Source organism: Hordeum vulgare, chromosome 1H (genome assembly GCF_904849725.1).
Source record: "Hordeum vulgare subsp. vulgare chromosome 1H, MorexV3_pseudomolecules_assembly, whole genome shotgun sequence".
Classification (NCBI taxonomy): Eukaryota; Viridiplantae; Streptophyta; class Magnoliopsida; order Poales; family Poaceae; genus Hordeum; species Hordeum vulgare.
This window is the reverse complement of record NC_058518.1, coordinates 510632028-510654183: the sequence shown is the minus strand read 5'-3', so window position 1 is coordinate 510654183 and position 22156 is coordinate 510632028.

Below are 22156 nucleotides of genomic sequence, written 5' to 3'. Positions count from 1 at the left end.
CAAGTGCTAGGTCAGGCGAGTTACGTCCTCCTTGTAATCGAAACACCATCAATACAACACAAAGCAGGACGTAGGCTTTTACCTCCTTACGAGGGGCCGAACCTGGGTAAATCTCTGTCTCGCTCCCGTTCAACCCCTTTGAGTCTCCACCAAGGTGCGATGGCTCCAACACTAAGTCCTTTCACGAGGACATCTGCCGTGACAAAACCACAACACATCCTGAGATCAAGCTTAGAGAAAATCTTGTCCCCTTTCAATTGCTCAAACGATTCATTGATGTTGGAAGTGGATACTTGTTTCTGATCGCCTTGTTCATTGGATGGTAATCGACACACAGTCGGTCTGTGCCATCCTTCTTCAGAAAAAGAACTCCACGACTTCACAGAACGCTAGAGCCAAAGTTTCTGTTTCTGCACCGCACATACCAACAAGCAATCTACCCATCATAAAGGCAAATCTTGGCACATTATTTTTATAATACAATGGATTTGTACAAGGGGTAATTATTTTTGTGAGAATCTTCATGAAAAATTCTACATTGTTTGCATGAGCATGAACACAAGTGGTCAAGGTCGACCCTCACTTCACCAATGCATCACCTTTCAATCGCTTCTGTTTTTGTGAAGTTTTAAGTTCCCCTCTATATTTTTTTTGTTTTTAAACTTTATAAAAGCACTTAACAAAATTAAATGACTCTCTAAAACTTCCGGGTTGTCTCCCTGTTAGAGCTTTCTTTAAAGCCATTAAGCTAGGCATAAAGTGCTCAAGTAATGGATCTACTCGGATCCCAAGGTATATCAAAGCCAATTTTAATATACAATCATACCAACCAAGATCACGATTAACACATAGGACAAAACGGATCTACTCAAACATCATAGGATAGACAAATATCATTGGGAAATAATATATGGAGTTGAGCACCATGTTTAAGTAGATATTACATCGGGAAGAAGGGGTGTTACACCACTGAATAGAGGGGGAGAAAGTTGGTGTTGACGGTAGCAAGGTTGTTGATGTAGATCATCGTCATAATCCTAGCCCCGGCGGCACTCCGGCGCCACCAGGAGAGAGGGGGGAGAGCCCCCCTCCTTCTTCTTCTTCCTTGGCCTCCCCCCTAGATGGGAGGAGAGTTCCCCTCTGGTCCATGGCCTCCATGGGGGCGGAGGGGTGGGAGCCCCTCCGAGATTAGATCTCCCTCTCTGTTCTCTTCTGTTTTGCGCTACCCACATCTCGCCCTTCACGATTTCTTAAATTCCCGGAGATCTGTAACTCCGATTGCGCTGAAATGTTTACACAATGTTTTCCATAAAATATCTTTTTTGCGCCACAAGAAGGGCTCCAAGCGATGTTCGAGGAGGGCACAAGACACCAGGGCGCACCTGGGGCCTTTGGCGCACCCTAGTGGGTTGTGGGCTCTGTGGGCCCCCGTTTGCGTTGATTCCACCTCCCAAAACACACATAAATTCCAAAATAATTCTCCGTAATTTTTTTATCATATTTGGACTTCGTTTGATATGGATTTTCCGCGATACAAAAAACATGCAAAAAAACAGGAACTGGCACTCGGCACTAGATCAATAGGTTAGTCGCATAAATCATATAAAAAGTTGCCAAAAGTATGTGAAAGTTGTATAATATTGGCATGAAACAATCAAAAGTTATAGATACGATAGAGACGTATCAGCCTGCACGGCTTTAGTCCTCCGAAGCTCCCGCTCGAGCCGCATCGTCCTCGCGTGCTCGGCGGCAAGCGGTGGGACTGGGCCGACCACAAGGACCAATGCCTCCGGCGCGGGCAACTGAATGGCCTCGCTGCCAAAGTAAGATGAGCACGATTTCAAACGCCACACGGCCATAAAGGAAGAAAGGAAGGGGCATGAGGCTCAAAAAGTACTTACCCAGCGCCAAGGGGGACATCACGGGGTCCCCGTTTGAGCCTCCTCCGCATTGGCGGAGGGCGCCCGTCAGCAGCGCCACCAACCGAACCTTCTTGGTTGCTCGGGCGCCGACTGAGTCGTCGGCCTGCCGCTTGTCCCTACAGCGCTCCTCCGACATCTGGTGACCAGCCGGCTGGCTGGCAGCCAGCCGCCCCCCATCCGGCACCTCCGCGCTCCTGAGTTGGTTGCTTATTTTGATGAAACTATGGATAGTATCGGGGGGTATTATCCATGGAAGATTGAAAATACAGTAACCCAACATCAACATAAGTAGTATTTAAGTTTGCTACAGTACCTAAGGAAGTGGTGGTCTGCTTTCTTATACTAATGTTATCACGAGTTTCTGTTTAAGTTTCGTGTTGTGAAGTTTTCAAGTTTTGGGTGAAGTTCTTATGGACAAAGAGATAAAGAGTGGCAAGAGCTCAAGCTTGGGGATGCCCAGGGCACCCCAAGAGATTCAAGGATGTCGTAAAAGCCTAAGCTTGGGGATGCCCCGGGAAGGCATCCCCTCTTTCGTCTTCAAATCCATCGGTAACGTTACTTGGGGCTACATTTTTATTCACCACATGTTATGTGTTTTGCTTGGAGCATCTTGTATCGTAGGAGTCTTTTATCGTGTCACAATCATCCTTGCTGCACACCTAGAGAGAGAGACATGCACTCACCGTGATTTTGTCGAGCTTCACTTATATCCTTTGGTAGACAATTCAGCTCACATATGCTTCACTTATATCTTTTGAGCTAGTTGATTTTGCTCTGTGTGCTTCACTTATATATTTTAGAGAACATAGGTGTGTGGCTTGGTAGTTGATCTATGCTTTGAAAGTAGTCTCAAAAGGGTTAGGTATCCAAAGGGATATGAAAACTTCCACCTTCATGTGCATTGAATAGTTAGAGAAGTTTGATTCATCTCAATTAGTTTTGAGTTGTGGTTGCGGTAATATTGAAGTTATGCTAGTAAGGTGTTTTGGATCTAGAAATACTTGTGTTGAAGTCAGTCATTCACGTAGCATGCACGTATGGTGAACCGCTATGTGATGAAGTCTGAGCATGATTAGTCTATTGATTGTCATCCTTTGTGTGTCGGTCGAGATCGCGCGATGGTTTATACCTACCAACCCTTCCCCTAGGAATATGCGTTGAATGCTTTGTTTCGATTACTAATAAAACTTTTGCAACAAGTATATGAGTTCTTCATGACTAATGTTGACTCCATGGTTTAGATGGACTTTCACCTTCCACCATCACTATCTTCTTAGTGTCGTGCAACTTTCGCCGGTGCACAAAACCCACCATTAGCCTCCCTCAAAACAGCCACCATACCTACCTACTATGGCTTTTTCAAAGTCATTCCGAGATATATTGCCATGCAACTACCACCATGACATGTGCCACCACTTCTACATTGCCATTGCATGATCGTAAGATAGCTAGCATGATGTTTCCATTAGATGTCTATGCCATGCTAGATCATTGTCACGGTATACTACCGAAGGCATTCCATATAGAGTCATCATTGCTCTAAGTTTTGAGTTGTAAGTGTGATGATCATCATTGATGGAGCATTGTCCCATGTGAGGAAATAAAAGAGGCCAAAGATGCCCACAAAAAAAGAGGCCAAAGAGCCCAGCAAAAAATGAGAGAAAAAGAGAGAAGGGACAATGCTACTACCTTTCCACACTTGTGCTTATTAAGCACCATGATCTTCATGATTGAGAGTCTCTCGTTTTGTCACCACCATATAACTAGTGGAAAATTTTCATTATATAACTTGGCTTGTATATTCCAATGATAGGCTTCCTCAAAATTGCCTTAGGTCTTCGTGAGCAAGCAAGTTGGATGCACACCCACTAGTTTTCTTTAAGAGCTTTCACATACTCTTAGCTCTAGTGCATCATTTGTATGGCAATCCCTACTCATGCACATTTATATCTATTGATGAGCATCTCCATAGCTCATTGATATGCCTAGTTAATGTGACCATCTTCTCCTTGTTTGTCTTGCAACCTCCACCACACTCCATTCCACTTATAGTGCTAAAACCATGGCTCACGCTCATATATTGGGTGAGAGTTGAAAAAGTTTGAGAAAGTAAAGGTGTGAAAACAATTACTTGGGCAATACCGAGGTTGTGCATGATTTAAATTCGTTGTGCAAGGATAACAGAGCATAGCCAGACTATATGATTTTGTAGGGATAACTTTCTTTTGGCCTTGTTATTTTAAAAGTTCATGATTACCTTGCTAGTTTGCTTGAAGTATTATTGTCTCCAAATCAATAGGAAACTATTGGTTTGAATCTAATGGATCTGAACATTCACGTCACATAAGAGGAGTTACAAAGGACATCTATGCTAGGTAGCATGAAAGCTTCAAAAATTCATTCTTTATCACTTCCCTACTCGAGGGCGAGAAGGAGTTAAGCTTGGGGATGCTTGATACGTCTCAAACGTATTTATAATTTTTGATGGTTTCATGTTGTTATCTTGTCAACTTTGGATGTTTTATGTACCTTTTATATCTTTTTTGGGACTAACTTATTAATTCAGTGCCAAGTGCCAGTTCCTGTTTTTTCTGTGTTTTTGGCTCTTTTCGGATCTGATTTTGGAACGGAGTCCAAACGGAATAAAATCCCCGAAATAAATTTTTCCCGAACGGAAGAAGATCAGGGGGCTTGTGGGCCAAGCCAGGAGAGCTACACGGAGCCCACAAGCCGTGTAGCCGCCACCAGGGGCAGCGGCCAGCAGGCTTGTGGCCTCCCTGGCGCCCCCCTGACCTAGCTCCTTCGCCTATATATTCCCTAAAATATAGAAAAAATTTAGGGAATCCACGAAAACACTTTTCCGCCACCGCAAGCTTCCGTTTCCGCAAGATCTCATCTGGAGACCCTTCCCGGTGCCCTGCCGGAGGGGACTTTGGAGTTGGAGGGCTTCTACATCAACATCATCGCCCCTCCAATGACTCGTGAGTAGTTCACTTCAGACCTATGGGTCTGTAGTTAGTAGCTAGATGGCTTCTTCTCTCTCTTGGATCTTCAATACAAAGTTCTCCATGATCTTCATGGAGATCTATCCGATGTAATCCTCTTTGGCGGTGTGTTTGTCGAGATCCGATGAATTGTGGATTTGTGATCAGATTATCTATGATATATATTTGAGTCTTTGCTGATTTCTTATATGCATGATTTGATATCCTTGTAAGTCTCTCCGAGTCTTGGGTTTTCTTTGGCCAACTAGATCTATGATTCTTGCAATGGGAGAAGTGCTTGGTTTTGGGTTCTTACCGTCTGGTGACCTTTCCCTGTGACAGTAGGGGCAGCAAGGCACATATCGTGTAGTTGCCATCAAGGGTAACAAGGTGGGCTATGTCGTAGACATGAGATTATCCATCTACATCATGTCATCTTGCTTAAGGCGTTACTCTGTTCTTTTGGACTTAATACACTAGATGCATGCTGGATAGCGGTCGACGTGTGGAATAATAGTAGTAGATGCAGAAAGTATCGGTCTACTTGTTTTGGACGTGATGCCTATAGATATAATCATTACCATAGATGACGTCACGACTTTGCGCGGTTCTATCAATTGCTCGATAGTAATTTGTTCACCCACCGCCTACTTGCTTTCATGAGAGAAGCCACTAGTAAACACTACGGCCCCCGGGTCTATTCACACCTATCGTTTCCACTTTTGCTTTTACTTTGCTTTGTTACTTTGTTGCTTTCAGTTCTCACTTGGCAAACAATCTATAAGGGATTGACAACCCCTTCATAGCGTTGGGAGCAAGCTTTTTGTGTTTGCGCAGGCACTTGAGATACTCCTTCACTGGATCGATACCTTGGTTCTCAAACTGAGGGAAATACTTACCACCACTGCGCTACATCACCCTTTCCGCTTCGAGGGAACACCAGGCTCCAAGGCCAAGGGGGAAATCCTTTGCATATTTGCCTAGGAAGTCCCTTAAGGCGTAGCCGTAGCAGAAGGATTCCTGGTGCCGTTGCTGAGGAGTATCAAGACAAGAACAGTCTCCCGTCAGCACGTTTCTAGCGCCGTTGGAAGGTCTTTTGTTGCAGTAGCACTACCTCTTGAGCTTGTGTTGGTTTTTCCCTTGAAGAGGAAAGGGTGATGCAGCACAGTAGCAGTATTTCCCTTAGTTTTGAGAACCAAGGTATCAATCGAGTAGGCGAATCAAGCCAAGTTTCCAGAGTACCTGCGCAAACACAAACGAGCTTGCACCCAACGCTATAAAGGGGTTGTCAATTCCTTCAAAATTGGTTGCAAAGTGAGATTTGAAGGCGGAAAGTGCAATGAAGTAAAAGTGGAAGGCTTAAAATATGGTGTGGAGTAGACCCGGAGGCCATAGTGTTCACTAGAGGCTTCTCTCAAAATAGCAAATATTACGGTGGGTGAACGAATTACTATCGAGCAATTCATAGAACCGCGCAAAGTCATGACGATATCTAAGGCAATGATCATACATATAGGCATCACGTCCGAGACAAGTAGACCGATACTTTCTGCATCTACTACTATTACTCCACACATCAACCGCTATCCAGCATGCATTTAGTGTATTGAGTTCATGACAAACAGGGTAATGCCTTAAGCAAGATGACATGATGTAGATGGATAAATTCATGCAATGGATATAAACCCCATCTTTTTACCCTTGATGGCAACAACACGATGCATGCCTCGCTACCCCTTCTGTCACTGGGTGAGGTCACCACACGGTATGAACCCAAAACCAAGCACTTCTCCCGTTGCAAGAATCATAGATCAAGTTTGCCAAACAAAACCCACAACTCGAAGAGAATTACAAGGATATGAAATCATGCATATAAGAGATCAGAAGAAACTCAAATAAGATTCATAGATAATCTGATCATAAATCCACAATTCATCGGATCTCGACAAACACACCGCAAAAGAAGATTACATCGGATAGATCTCCATGAAGATCATGGATAACTTTGTATTGAAGATCCAAGAGAGAGAAGAAGCCATCTAGCTACTAGCTATGGACCCAAAGGTCTATGGTGAACTACTCATGCATCATCGGAGAGATCATGGTGTTGATGAAGAAGCCCTCCGTTTCCGAATCCCCCCTCCGGCACGGCACCAGAACATGCCCCAGATGGGATCTCGCGGAGACGGAAGCTTGCGGCGGCGGAAAAGTATTTTTGTGGATCTCTCTCGTGGTTTTGGATTTTTCGGGGATTTATAGGCGGAAAAAGTAGGGCAAACGAGCCACACGGGGGCTCACAAGCCTGCTAGGCGTGGCCCCCCTAGCCGCGCCTAGGGGGCTTGTGGCCTCCCCTCGTGGCCTGTGCCTTGGTTCTCACGCCCCCTACATATCTTCTGTTCCGGAAAAAATCTTTTCGGAAGTTTTATTCCGTTTGGACTCTGTTTAATATTCTCCTCTGAAAAGGGTCAAAAACACGGAAAAAACAGGAACTGCCACTTGGCACTGAGTTAATAAGTTAGTCCCAAAAAAGATATAAAAGGCATAAAAAACATCCAAAGTTTGACAAGATAATAGCATGGAACCATCAAAAATTATAGATACGTTGGACACGTATCACCGCGTCGCCGCAAGAATACGACACGATGTCGTGTACCTGCGCACAGAAATGAAAAAAGTGGCGGAAGAAGACGCGGAAAGTCCAGAAGCCGAGATATTCCTCGCACAGGGTGGCGAAGCACGCTAGGCACGAAACGGAGTTAGGCCCCAAATGATGCATCTGGAGCCCGTAGAAGTCGAGGAACTGCTACTTCTTGAGCTTGCGTTGGTTTTCCCTTGAAGAGGAAAGGGTGATGCAGCAAAGTAGATAAGTATTTCCCTCGGTTTGTTGAGAACCAAGGTATCAATCGAGTAGGAGGAACAAGCAAGGCCCCAATCGTAGTACCTACAGAAACAATCAAACACTTGCACCCAATGCTAAAAAGGGGTTGTCAATCCCTTCAGAGTTATTTGCAAGGATGAGATCTGATAGAGATAGATATAAAAGATTGAACAAATTAATGTCGAGCAATTGATAGAAAAGCGAATAGTTATGAAGATATCCAAGGCAATGATTATGCATATAGGCATCACGTCTGTGTCAAGTAGACCAAAACGATTCTGCATCTACTAATATTACTCCACACATCGACCGACTCCTACCTGCATCTAGAGTATTAAGTTCACGAAGAACAGAGTAACACATTAAGTAAGATGACATGATGTAGAGGGATAAACTCAAGCAATATGATGAAGACCCCATCTTTTTATCCTAGATGGCAACAATAAAAGACCTGCCTCGGTACCTGATGACCCACAAGTATAGGGGATCTATCGCAATCCTTTCGATAAGTAAGAGTGTCAAACCCAACGAGGAGCTGAAGGATCTAACAAGTGGTTTCAGCAAGGTAAAAGCTGCAAGCACAGAAATTATCGGTAACAAGTAGTTGTGTGGTGAGATGATTCGTAGCAAGTAGCAAGTAACAAAAGTAGCAGCGGTGCAGCAAAGTGGCCCAATCCCTTTTGTAGCAAGGGACAAGCCTGAACAAAGTCTTATAGGAGGAAAAACGCTCCCGAGGACACACGGGAATTTCTATCATTCTAGTTTTCATCATGTTCATATGATTCGCGTTCGTTACTTTGATAGTTTGATATGTGGGTGGACCGGTGCTTGGGTACTGCCCTTACTTGTACAATCATCCCACTTATGATTAACCCCTCTCGCAAGCATCCGCAACTACCAAATAAGAATTAAGACAAATTCTAACCATAGCATTAAACTAGTGGATCCAAATCAGCCCCTTACGAAGCAACGCATAAACTAGGGTTTAAGATTCTTTCACTCTAGCAACCCATCATCTACTTACTACTTCCCAATGCCTTCCTCTAGGCCCAAATAATGGTGAATTGTTATGTAGTCGGCGTTCACATAACACCACTAGAGGAAAAGCAACATACAACACATCATAATATCGAACGAATACCAAATTCACATGACTACTATTAGCATGACTTATCCCATGTCCTCAGGAACAAAAGTAACTACTCACAAAGCATAATCATATTCATGACCAGAGAGGTAATGAGTAGCATCAAAGATCTGAACATAAACTCTTCCACCAAGTAATCCAACTAGCATCAACTACAAAGAGTAATTAACACTACTAGCAACCTTACAAGTACCAATCGGAGTCGCAAGACGGGGATTGGTTACAAGTGATGAACTAGGGTTTGGAGATGATGGTGCTGATGAACATGTTGATGGTGATGAGTCCCCTCCGATGAGAGGAGTGTTGGTGATGACGATGGCGACGATTTCCCCCTCCGGGAGGGAAGTTTCCCCGACAGGATCGTCCTGCCGGAGCTCTAGATTGGTTCTGCTCAAGTTCCGCCTCGTGGCAGCGGCGAATCCTCCGAAAAGCATCCTCCTGATTTTTTCCAGGACGAAACCCTTCTTGTAGCAAAAGAGGTGGGCCAGCAGGGAGCCCACAATCCCCCTAGGCGTGGCCAGGGGGTGGCCGCGCCTAGCAGGCTTGTGGCCGCCTGCTGGCGCCCCTCCGGCACTTCTTCGGCCCAGTATTTTTTATATATCCCGAAAAAATCCTCGTTGATTTTCACGGTGTTTGAAGTTGCGCAGAATAGGTATCTCAAACTTTCTCCTTTTTCAGGCCAGAATTCCAGCTGTCGGCATTCTACCTCTTCATGTACACCTTCTAAATAAGAGAGAAAGGGCAGAAGTATTGCACCGTGAAATGAAATAACAGCCCAAGAAGCGATAAATATCAACATGAAAGCATGATGCAAAATGGACGTATCAACTCCCCCAAGCTTAGACCTTGCTTGTCCTCAAGCGAAAGCCTAGCTCAATAAATATGTCCACATGTTTAGGGAGAGAGGTGTCAACAAAACAAGATACGAACATGCAGGCATCATGATCATGATCAAAACAGCAATACCAACATATAATCTCTCATGCTAAAGTGACAATTCCTTCACAAAGTAAAGTATGGATCAAGAACCTTACCGAGAAGTAACAACCGATAGCCTTTAATCATTGAAGCAATTGCAATTTATCACAACATCAGAAAGAGTCAAATAAGAGCTTGTAAAGCAAATCCACATACTCAATCATCCTTTAGTTCTCTACATTTGCTACAACTCACGTGGTACTCGTGAGATCAAAGTTTCAGTTGGACACAGAGAAAGATAGGGGCTTACAGTTTCGCCTCCCAACTATTTACCTCAAGGGTAATGTCAACAATAATAATTCATGAATACTTACCTCCAAGTTGACATATGAATATAGATCTTTCACTCGCATATGACGTTATCCAAGATAAAGGCTAAATAAGGAATTGGTGTAGATCACCATGACTCTTTCAAGGGAAAAAAATAAAGGTACAAGATAGGCCCTTCGCAGAGGGAAGCAGAGGTTGGCATGCGCTTTTGAGGTTTGGATGTGTGTCCTCTTAGTGCGGAGGAACGTCACTTTATATTTCCTCCTGTGATAAAGAACTTTATTATGCTGTCTATCGCTTTTATGTCTTCCTCATCACAGGTTCGTACAAAGCTTATTTTCCACACACTAATAGATCATACATATTAGGGAGAAATTTTTATTGCTTGCACCGATGACAACTTACTTGAGGGATCTTATTCAATCCATAGGTAGGTATGGTGGACTCTCATGGCAAAACTGGGTTGAAGGTTTATGGATGCACAAGTAGTATCTCTACTTGGTGCGGGAGTTTTGGCTAATATGAGGTGGAAGCAATCGTCACATGCTAAGGGATCTCTAATCATATAACATTGTTCGGAACCAAGCAAACACAATTCAGTATGTTGTCTTCCTTGTCCAACATCTACTTCTAAGCAAGCAATAGTTTAGCGAGTGTTCACAATCATAGATGGTGTTAAGGATGATATATTTATATGTGAACCTCTCCTTCTTTATCACTTCCTATTAATTGCAACAATGACCAAGGTCTACGTTTTTCTACCCTCGACAAGTTTCAATAATCATTCTTTTTATATGTGAAGCCATCACTTCCCATAAGATCATTACAAGATCGGTCATGCTCTTGTTCTTTTATCATCCTTTTGATCATGGCATGGGACAAGGCCCTTAACTAAGACACTCTTTATTATATGGCAAACAAGCTCAAATATATCGGTGGTGACACAAAGCAAAACTCAAGACTGAAACACTAAGACTTTTAATCTACTAGAAATAGAGAAAACTGAAAAGGAAAACTAAAAACAAAGGTAAAGGCAAAAGATGTGATGGTGATACGCTACCGGGGCAACTCCCCCAAGCTTGGCACAAGCCAAGGGGATTACCCATACCCATGCTTAGTTGTCTTCCTTTGGAGGTGACGGTGGTGGAGTTGTTGCAACATGGGTTTGATCCTCCGTCTTCCAAGGCATAGGTGCTCCATCATGGAAAGATGAACGAGTCTCCGGAATCCTCAAATCTGCAGCCAACCGTACTGATTTAAATCTATACTCATACTCACAGTTTTGGTTCGATAGGTCATATATCTGGGCCTGGAGGTGATCAATCCTATCATAGAGCCTGGAGAGGTGCTTCCCAATGTCATTGGCATTCATCTTGTGCTTGGTGGTGAACTCCGAGATCATCATGTGGTTGGCGTTGAGTCCATGCTCCACCATCCCTTGGCACTTGAAGACTTGTTGCTCCATTGCTTCGAGCCTCGTCTCCACGCTTCCGGTCTTCCTGGTCCCCTCAACATCACGGATGTGCAATATCCCCTCACGCATCTCGATAGATTGAGGGCGTTGCAGCACTCCCGAGAGGAAGGGATTGATGACCTTCTCGAAGATCTTGTCCTTCGGAGCTCTTGGGGACGTCATAGCGATCTAAATCTCTTCGTTTTCGGAGTTTGAAACAGGCTGATAAATATCCCTTAGGTATTCTTCCGGAGTTATGGTATTTATAATATTGCTTTCAACATTTATGGGAGTACCTGAGATATAATGCTTGATTCTCTGCCCATTTACCACTCTCGGACAATTACCTTCCGTGTTGTTGATCCTGATAGCACCGGAACGATATACTTCCTCAACAATGTAAGGACCTTCCCATTTAGAGAGAATCTTGCGTGCAAAAAATCTTAAACAAGAATTATATAGCAAGACATAATCACCTACATTGAAGTCACGCTTTTGTATCCTTTTATCATGCCACTTCTTAACCTTTTCTTTGAACAACTTGGCATTCTCATATGCCTGAGTTATCCATTCATCAAGCGAGCTAATATCAAATAACCTCTTCTCACCAGCAAGTTTGAAATCAAAGTTGAGCTCTTTGATTGCCCAATAAGCCTTATGCTCTAGCTCAAGAGGTAAATGACATGCTTTACCGTACACCATTTTGTATGGAGACATGCCCATGGGATTCTTATAGGCAGTTCTATAAGCCCACAGTGCGTCATTGAGCTTCTTAGACCAATTCTTTCTAGACCTATTGACAGTCTTTTGCAGAATTAGTTTAATCTCTCTATTGCTTAGCTCTACTTGACCACTGGACAGAGGGTGATAGGGGGACGCAATTCTATGATTGACATCGTACTTAGCAAGCGTTTTACGGAAAGCACCATGAATGAAATGTGAACCACCGTCGGTCATTAGATATCTAGGGACTCCAAATCTAGGGAAAATATCTTCTTTAAGCATCCTGATAGAGGTGTTGTGATCAGCACTACTAGTGGGGATAGCTTCTACCCACTTAGTGACGTAATCAATAGCAACTAGGATATGAGTACACCCGTTAGATTTTGGAAAAGGTCCCATATAATCAAAGCCCCAAACATCAAATGGTTCAATGACAAGTGAATAATTCATTGGCATTTGCTGACGTTTACTGATATTACCTATTCTTTGACATTCGTCACAAGACAAGACAAACTTACTTGCATCCTTGAAAAGAGTGGGCCAATAGAAACCTGGTTACAATACCTTGTGTGTAGTTCTATCTCCTGCATGGTGTCCTCCGTAGGCCTCGGAGTGACACTTCTGTAGGATCTGTCCCTGGTCATGTTCAGGTACACAACGTCTAATAATACCATCTACTCCTTCCTTATAAAGGTGAGGATCATCCCAAAAGTAATGTTTCAAGTCAAAGAAGAATTTCTTCTTTTGCTGGTATGTGAAACTAGGTGGTATATATTTGGCAACGATATAGTTTGCATAATCAGCATACCACGATGCACTACATGAAGTATTGATGGCATTCAGTTGCTCATCAGGAAAGCTATCATCAATAGGTTGTGGGTCATCAAGAACATTCTCCAACCTAGACAACTTATCTGCTACGGGGTTATCAGCACCCTTCCTGTCGACAACATGCAAATCAAATTCTTGTAGCAAGAGAACCCATCTGACAAGTCTAGGTTTAGTGTCTTTCTTCTCCATGAGGTACTTAATAGGAGCATGATCAATGTGAATAGTGACTTTGGAATCAACTATGTAAGATCTGAACTTTTCACATGCAAACACGACTGCTAAGAATTCCTTTTTCGTAGTAGCATAGTTTCTTTGGGCACTGTCTAGAGTTTTACTAGCATAGTGAATAACATTCAACTTCTTATCAACTCTTTGCCCTAGGACAGCACCAACACCATAATCACTAGCATCACACATGATTTCAAAAGGTAAGTTCCAATCAGGTGGTTGAACAATAGGTGCAGTTATCGAAGCCTTCTTAAGTATTTCAAAGGCTTCTTCACAATCGTCGTCAAAAACAAAAGGAATATCCTTTTGCAAGAGATTGGTAAGAGGCCTAGAAATCTTAGAGAATTTTTTAATGAACCTTCTATAGAAACCAGCATGACCAAGGAAACTTCTTATACCTTTGATACTTGTGGGGTATGGCATTTTCTCGATTGCATCAACCTTAGCCTTATCGACTTCAATACCTCTTTCAGAAATTTTATGTCCTACAATGATGCCTTCATTAACCATAAAGTGACACTTTGACTGGCACTCTCTGGCAATAGCTAGACGAATGTTGATTCTGTGACAACAGACCTTCCCATGTAACGGCACCAGAAGAATGTTGCTAGCACTCCCCAGCAATGAAACTAGAAGAATGTTGTTGACGGCCCACCAGCGCGTGGGTTCGCAGCAGTTTTCGAGGGTAGAGTATTCGACCCAAATTTGTTGATCGCCAAACAGAAGATGAGAGAATACTCTCAAGTATTAGCAGCTGAATGTGTCAAATTCAACCACACCTGAAAGGTTAGTATCTGCAAGCAAAGTAGTAACAACAAAGTAGTATGATAACAAAGGTGTCAGAAACGATCTGTTGACACGGCAGACTATTTCTAACGATTGTATCAATGGCGCTAAGTTGCCTCGTTGACGGAAATTGTCTGTTCCCGTCAACGACCAGCGAATCAAGATTGTGGCAGGTAGCAGCAGTGTAACGAGTAATAGCAGTAGCAAGTAGCAACAGAGCAAGCGACAGTAGTAGCAACAGTAGCAACAGAGCAAGACAGTCGGTGATTTGTTTGGATGATATTCATCATGCAACAGTTATAACACGGAGAGATATGTGGCTACCTCCCATTCGAAAATGTGATGTAGGCATGCATTCCGTGTGTCGTCATACGTGCTTAGGGAAAAGAACTTGCATGACATCTATTGTCCATCCCTCCTGTGGCAGCGGGGTCCAAAAGGAAACTACGGGATATTAAGGTTCTCCTTTTAATAAAGAACCGGACCAACACATTAGCACTTGGTGAACACATGAACTCCTCAAACTATGGTCATCACCGGGAGTGGTTCCGGTTATTGTTACTCCGGGGTTGCCGGATCATAACACATAGTAGGTAACTACAACTTGCAAGATCGGATCTAAAACACACATATATTGGTGACAACATAATAATTTCAGATCTGAAATCATGGCACTCGGGCCCTAGTGACAAGCATTAAGCATGGCAAAGTAGTAGCAACATCAATCTCAGAACATAGTGGATACTAGGGATCAATCCCCATCAAAACTAACTCGATTACATGATAGATCTCATCCTACTCATCACCGCCCAGCGAGCCTACGAATAGATTACTCACGAACGACGAAGAGCTTCATGGAATTGGAGAGGGAAGAAGGTTGATGATGACGATGGCGCCGATTTCCCCTCTCCGGAGCCCAAAACGGACTCCAGATCTGCCCTCCACATGAAGAACAGGTTGTGGCGGCGCCTCCGTATCACAAACGCGACGAAATCTTCTCTTTTTTTCTGGGACAAAAGTGAACTTATAGAGTTGAGATTGGGGGCGGCAGAGCCGTGTGGGCCCCACAAGCTTGCCCACCGCCACCAGGGGGTGGCGGTGGCAGGGCTTGTGGCCCACTGGCCCACCCCCTCAGTGGATCTTTGCGCAGGTATTTTTCATATTTTCCAAAAATGTTCCCCGTAAATTTTCAGGACGTTCTGAGAACTTTGATTTCTGCACAAAAATAACACCAAGGCAATTCTGCTGAAAACAGCATCAATCCAGGTTAGTTCCATTCAAATCATGCAAATTAGAGTCCAAAACAAGGGCAAAAGAGTTTGGAAAAGTAGATACGATGGAGACGTATCACACTTCTCCCAATTCAAGACAAGATTGGTGTCTTTACATCTCTGCAAGACCCGATCAAGGTTGCTGAGGCAATCGTCAAAACAAGACCCGTAAACGGAGAAGTCATCCATGAAAACCTCAACAATCTTTTCACAAAAGTCAGAAAATATAGCCATCATGCATCTTTGAAAGGTAGCAGGTGCATTAGATAAGCCAAAAGGCATACGTCTATAAGAAAAGGTACCGAAAGGGCAGGTGAAAGTGGTTTTCTCCTGATGAGCTTGTGCAACTGGTATTTGGGAGAAACCAGAATAACCCTCTAGAAAGCAGAAGTGTGTGTGTTTAGACAGTCTTTCTAGCATTTGGTCGATAAAAGGCAAAGGGTAATGATCTTTCCTAGTGGCTTTATTCAATTTTCTAAAATAGATCACCATACTATAGCCAGTAATAATCTTGTGTGGGATCAATTCATCCTTATCATTAGGGACAACGGTAATACCTCCCTTCTTAGGGACGCAATGCACCGGACTCACCCAATCACTATGAGCAACAGGATAGATAATACCCGCTTCCAGGAGCTTTAATATTTCTTTTCTTACTACCTCTTTCATCTTAGGATTTAATCTCCTTTGATGATCAGCAACTGGTTTGGAATCAAGATTGGTTTTAATGTTGTGCTGGCATAGAGTGGGACTAATGCCCTTAAGATCATCAAGAATATATCCAATAGCAGCACGGTGCTTCCTTGGAGTTTTTAGTAACTTCTTTTCTTCATGCTCTGAGAGGCTAGCACTAATAATAACAGGATATATCTCTTTTTCATCAAGATAAGCATACTTCAGAGTATCAGGCAACTGCTTAAGCTCGACACAGGATCACCCTTTGGTGGGGGTGGATTCCCAAGCAGTTCAACACACATATTATTCTTAAGGATAGGATATTGTTCTAAGACAACTCTATCTATCTCATCCCTTTCATCCATGTGCCTATCATTTTCATGCTCAAGCAAGTATTGCTCTAAGTTATCAGTAGGAGGCACGTCAATAGAAGCAAAGGCAATAGTTTCATCCCTACACGGCAACTCTTTTCATGAGGTTGTCTACCAAACTTGGAGAAATTGAACTCATGTGACACACCTTCAAAGCCAACAGTGGCAGTTTGCTTCTCACCGTCAATATGAGCATTGACAGTATTGAGAAAAGGTCTGCCAAATATGATGGGACAAAAGCTATCTTGGGTGGTAGAAAGAACGAGGAAATCAGCAGGATACTTTGTTTTACCACACAAGACTTCAACATCCCTAACAATTCCCACACGACAGATAGTATCTCTATTGGCAAGCTGAATAGTGACATCAATAGGCTCTATCTCAATAGGTGCAATCTCATCTTCGATTTCATCATATAAGGATTGAGGTATTGCACTAACACTAGTACCCACGTCACATAAACCATGATATCAATGATCTCCTATCTTAACAGAAACAACAGGCATGCCAACAACAGGCCTATGTTTGTCTCTAGCATGGGGTTTAGCAATTCTAGCAGCATCTTCACACAAGTGAATATTATGTCCCTCAACATCGTCGGACAGGAGATCTTTGATAATAGCAATGCTAGGTTCAACTCTAATTTCCTCAGGGGGTGTAGGTGTTCTAATGTAGCCTCTACGTATCACAGTTGAAGCTTTAGAATGATCCTTTATCCTAACAGGGAAAGGTGCTTTCTCAATGTAAGCACTCGGAACAACAGGATCATTATAGGCAATGACTATCTCTTCAACTAGATTAGGTTTAACTACATTGACTTCTAAGGCAGGATGATATTTAAACCACTTCTCTTTGGGGAGATCAATATGAGCAATAAATGATTCACACAATGAGGCTACTATCTGTGAGTCAAGTCCATATTTACCGCTAAAGTCACAAAAAGTATTTGTTTCAACAAAGGATTTAACGCAATCAAACTTGAAATTCATACCTGACTCCTTACCTTCATCAAGATCCCAATCTTCAGAGTTGCATTTAATTATATCCAATAAATTCCATTTGAAGTCAGTATCTCTCTTCATAAAAGAGCCAATACAAGAAGTGTCAAGCATGGTGCGATCATCATGAGAAAGCCGAGCATAGAAATTCTGAATGATAATTTCTCTCGAAAACTCATGGTTCGGGCATGAATATAACATTGATTTTAGCCTCCCCTAAGCTTGAGCGATGATTTCTCTGTCATGAGGCCAAAAATTATAAATATAATTCCGATCACGATGTACTAGATGCATAGGATAAAACTTTTGATGAAATTCCAATTTCAACTGATTGTAGTTCCATGATCCAGTATCATCACATAGCCTATACCATGTCAATGCCTTATACCTCAACGATAAGGTAAAGACCTTCTTCTTGGCCTCATCCTCGGGCAAACCTGCAAGCTTGAATAAACCACAAACTTCATCTACATAGATTAGATGCAAGTCTGGATGTGATGTTCCATCTCCTGTATAAGGATTAGCCAGCAGTTTCTCAAGCATACCCGAAGGAAATTCAAAGAAAATATTTTCAGTAGGTGCACCAGGTTGAGGAGCAACTCTTTGTGCTTCTGTTCGAGGTGAAGATACCCCGAACAAACCCCTCAAAGGATTAGTTTCCATAGTGACAAGTGACAATGAATTTCAGCACACTATATGAATGTTTCCTTACCAATTTCCACTTACCAAAGGCGCTTCACTCCCCGGCAACGGCGCTAGAAAAGAGTCTTGATGACCCACAAGTATAGGGGATCTATCGTAGTTCTTTCAATAAGTAAGAGTGTCGAACCCAACGAGGAGCAGAAGGATCTAACAAGTGGTTTCACCAAGGTAAAATCTGGAAGCACTGAAATTATCGGCAACAAGTAGTTGTGTGGTGAGATGATTCGTAGCAAGTAGCAAGTAACAAAAGTAGCAACAGTGCAGCAAAGTGTTCCAATCCCTTTTGTAGCAAGGGACAAGTCTCAACAAAGTTTTATAGGAGGAAAAACTCTCCCGAGGACACACGGGAATTTCTGTCATGCTAGTTTTCATCATGTTCATATGATTCGCGTTCGTTACTTTCATAGTTTGATATGTGGGTGGACCGGTGCTTGGGTACTTCCCTTACTTGGACAATCATCCCACTTATGATTAACCCCTCTCACAAGCTTCCGCAACTACGAAAGAAGAATTAAGACAAAGTCTAACCATAGCATTAAACTAGTGGATCCAAATCAGCCCCTTACGAAGCAACGCATAAACTAGGGTTTAAGCTTCTTACACTCTAGCAACCCATCATCTACTTACTACTTCCCAATGCCTTCCTCTAGGCCCAGATAATGGTGAAGTGTTATGTAGTCGACGTTCACATAACACCACTAGAGGAAAACCAACATACAACACATCAAAATATCGAACGAATACCAAATTTACATGACTACTATTAGCATGACTTATCCCATGTCCTCGGGAACAAAAGTAACTACTCACAAAGCATAATCATATTCATGACCAGAGAGGTAATGAGTAGCATCAAAGATCTGATCATAAACTCTTCCACCAAGTAATCCAACTAGCATCAACTACAAAGAGTAATTAATACTACTAGCAACCTTACAAGTACCAACCGGAGTCGTGAGACAGAGATTGGTTACAAGTGATGAACTAGGGTTTGGAGATGAGATGGTGCTGATGAAGATGTTGATGGTGATGAGTCCCCTCCGATAAGAGGAGTGTTGGTGATGACGATGGCGACGATTTCCCCCTCCGGGAGGGAAGCTTCCCCGGCAGGATCGTCCTGCCGGAGCTCTAGATTGGTTCTGCTCGATTTCTGCCTCGTGTCGGTGGTGAATCCTCCGAAAATCCTCCTCCTGATTTTTTCAAGGACGAAATCCTTCTTGTAGAAAAAGAGGGGGGCCAGTGGGCCGGCAGGGAGCGTACAAGCCCCCTAGGCGCGGTCAGGGGGTGGCCGCGCCTAGCAGGCTTGTGGCCACATGTTGGCGCCCCTTTGGAACTTCTTCGGCCTAGTATTTTTTATAAATCCCGAAAAACAATCCTCGTTGATTTTCACGGCGTTTGGAGTTGCGCAGAATAGGTATCTCAAACTTGCTCCTTTTTCAGGCCTGAATTCCAGCTGCCGGCATTCTCCCTCTTCATGTAAACCTTGCAAAATAAGAGAGAAAAGGCATAAGTATTGTACCGTGAAGTGAAATAACAACCCAAGAAGCGATAAATATCAACATGAAAGCATGATGCAAAATGGACGTATCAGTACCCCTACTTTGTCACTGGGTGAGGACACCGCAAGATTGAACCCAAAACTAAGCACTTCTCCCATTGCAAGAATTACCAATCTAGTTGGCCAAACCAAGTCAATAACTCTAAGAGACTTGCTAAGATAGGAAACCATGCATATAAGAATACAACAGAGATTCAAATAATATTTATGGATAATCTAAACATAAACTCACAATTCATCGGATCTCGGCAAACACACCGCAAAAGAGTATTACATCGGATAGATCTCCATGAAGATCATGAAGAACATGGTATTGAAGAACAAAGAGAGAGAGAAGAAGCCATCTAGCTACTAGCGATGGACCCGTAGGTCTGTGGTGAACTACTCACGCATCATCAGAGGGGCAATGGAGTTGATGTACATGCCCTCTATGATCAATTCCCTCTTTGGTAGATTACCGAAAAAGGCTCCCAGATTGAATCTCACGGGAACAGAGGCTTTCGTGGGTGGAAAAGTATTTTCGTGGCACCCTTTGGCAATGGGGGAATATTTGGGAATTTATAGGATGAAGATTAGGGTTAGGAGACCTGTAGGGGGCCCACAAGCCAGGGGCGCGCCCTGTAGGCTTGTGACCACCCGGCAGGTGTCCTGCTCCCTACTCCAAGTCTTCTGGGTTTCTTCTTGTCCAACAAAATCATTCCGGAGATTATACTCCATTTGGACTCTGTTTAATAATCCTTATCTGCAATACTCAAAAACATGGAAAAACAGAAACTGGCACTAGGCTCTAGATTAATAGGTTACTCCCAAAAATAATTTAAAACAACATAATAATGCATATAAAACATCCAAAAGAGATAATATAATAGCATGAAACGATTAAAAGTTATAGATACATTGGAGACGTATCAAGCATCTCCAAGCTTAATTCATGCTCGTCCTCGAGTAGGTAAACGATATAAAACAGAATTCTTGATGTGGAATGCTAACTAACATATTTATCCATGTAATATTCTCTATTGTGGTATGAATATTCAGATCCATAAGCATCAAAACAAAAGTCTAATATTGACATAAAAACAATAATACTTCAAGCATACTAACAAGGCAATTGCTTCGTTTCGAAATAACATGGTCTTAGAAAGTTATGCCTACAAAATCATATGGTCTGGCTATGCTCCATCTTCACCACACAAAGTATCTAAATAATGCACAACCCCGATGAAAATAAAGCAATTGTTTCACACTTTTTATGTTCTCAAACCTTTTCAACTCTCACGCAATACATGAGCGTGAGCCATGGACATAGCACTATAGGTGAAATAGAATATGGTGGAGGTTGCAAGAAATAAAAGGAGAAGATAGTCTCACATCAACTAGGCGTATCAATGGGCTATGGAGATGCCCATCAATAGATATCACTATGAGTGAGTAGGGATTGCCATGCAACAAATGCACTAGAGATATAAGTGTATGAAATCTCAAAAAGAAAACTAAGTGGTTGTGCAAAAGATGAAATTCCACTAGTTATATGAAAGTGACAAAATTTGAGACACTCTATGAAGAACATGGTGCTACTTGAAGCACAAGTGTCGAAAAGGATACTAGCATTGTGCCTTCTCTCTCTCTCATTTTTTTCTTTTTTTGGTGGGCGTCTTTGGCTTCTTTTATTTTTTATGGGCTTCACTAACCTCTTTTCTTGTAAATTCCGGAGACTCATCCCAACTTGTGAGGGAATCATAGCTTCCATCATCTTTTTCTCACACGGGACAATGCTCTAATAATGCAAATCATCACATTTTTATTTACTTATAACTCAAATATTACAACTCGATATCTAGAACAAAACATGACTCTATAAGCAATATGGAAGTGATGCTGCGTGTCATAAAAAACGGGATGATGGTGTTGCATGCGTTTTTTGAGGAAGGTGGGTTTAATGTACCGGCGAAAGTTGTGCGGTACTAGAGAGGCTAGCAAAGGTGGAAGGGTGAGCGTGTGTATAATCCATGAAGTCGACATTAGTCATAAAGAATGCACATACTTATTGCAAAAGCCTATTATTTATCGAAGCAAAGTATTAGACGCATGCTCCAAGGGGAAGGGTTGGTAGGAGTTAATCATCGTGCGATCCCGACATCCACACAAAGGTTGACAATAATTAAAAAAATCATGCTCCAACTTCATCACATAACAGTTCACCATACGTGTATGCTACATGAATCAAAAGCATTAACACAAGTATTCCTTCCAATTCACAATTACTTCCTAGCATGACTCTCATATTGCCATCTTCGTATCTACAAACTATATGCAAGGAATCAAACTTCTCATCATACTCAATGCACTTAATATGAAAAACAAATCTCTCTTGGATGCCC